The sequence below is a fragment of the Garra rufa genome, chromosome 12, assembly GCF_049309525.1.
Source record: "Garra rufa chromosome 12, GarRuf1.0, whole genome shotgun sequence".
Lineage (NCBI taxonomy): Eukaryota > Metazoa > Chordata > Actinopteri > Cypriniformes > Cyprinidae > Garra > Garra rufa.
Genome location: NC_133372.1, coordinates 10,320,373 through 10,321,729, shown reverse-complemented (window position 1 = coordinate 10,321,729; position 1,357 = coordinate 10,320,373).

The following is a 1,357-nucleotide window of genomic DNA, read 5'->3' as shown; positions in this document are numbered from 1 at the left end:
ATTTGTATTTTCTCATATTCAAATGGTTAGATTTTATTTATTAATTAGTTTTTTAAATAAATTCTCTCTAAATTCTGATTAAATCTAACATAATAAAAGAATAACAAACAGTGTGTTTTAGAAAAAATGTCAGCATGGGGTCAAAAATTATTAGGATATCAAGTAAAAATCACGTTCCATGAAGATATTTTGTGAATATACCGTAAATATATCAAAACTTAATTTTTGTTTAGTAAAATGCATTGCTAAGAACTTCATTTGGACAACTTTAAAGGTGATTTTCTCAATATTTCGTTTTTTTTCTGTACCCTCAGATTTTCAAATAGTTGTATCTTGGCCATATATTGTCCTAACAAACCATACATCAATGGAAAGCTTATTTATTCAGGTTTCAGATGAGGTATAAATCTCAAATTGACCCTTATGACTGGTTTTGTGGTCCTGGGTCACATGTAGTAATTGGATTGCAAAGACTGGAAGAAGTTCAACAAGAAGTACCAATAAAATGCCAACACACATTCTGGTATGCAATTTAATATGCTGAGTATAAATATACAAAAAAACAGCACCATATTATTTATTCCACAAAGGAAAAAAATAATTCAGAGCAAAAACGGCACTAAAAGTCACACAAATACAGCCAAAAATATAAGTAAAGATCATGTTCCATGAAGATATTTAGTAAATTTCCTACTGTAAATATATCAAAATGTATTTTTTGATTAGTAATATGCATTGCTAAGAACTTAATTCGGACAACTTTAAAGGCGATTTTCTCAATATTTTGATTTTTCTGCACCCTCAGATTCCAGATTTTCAAATAGTTGTACATCAATGGAAAGCGTATTGATTCAGCCTTCAGCTTTCCTTGATGTATAAATCTCAAATTGTCCTGTATGATTTTTATTTTGTGGTCCTGGGTCACATATAGTAACTGGATTGCAAAGACTGGAAGAAGTTCAACAAGAAGTACCAATACAATGCCAACACAAATTCTGGAATGCAATTTAAATATAAAAAAAGCAGTATTACATAGTCCACAAAGGAAAAATACATTTAGAGCGAAAATGGCACTAAGAGTCACACAAATACAGTTGAAATTAAAAATATATAGTGGCAAATACCTGTCCCATTTTGAATTATTTTTATTTTCTTATATTCAAATGTTAGATTTTAATTATTAATTAGTTTTTCAAATAAATTCTTCATAAATTCTGATTAAATCTTACCATAATAAAAGAATAACACTCAGTGTGTTTAAGAAAAAATGTCAGCGTAGGGTCAAAAATCCAGGGGGAAAACATTACCCCTTAATAATAATAAAAAAAATCTCACACTGCTCTGAATCCATTAGATT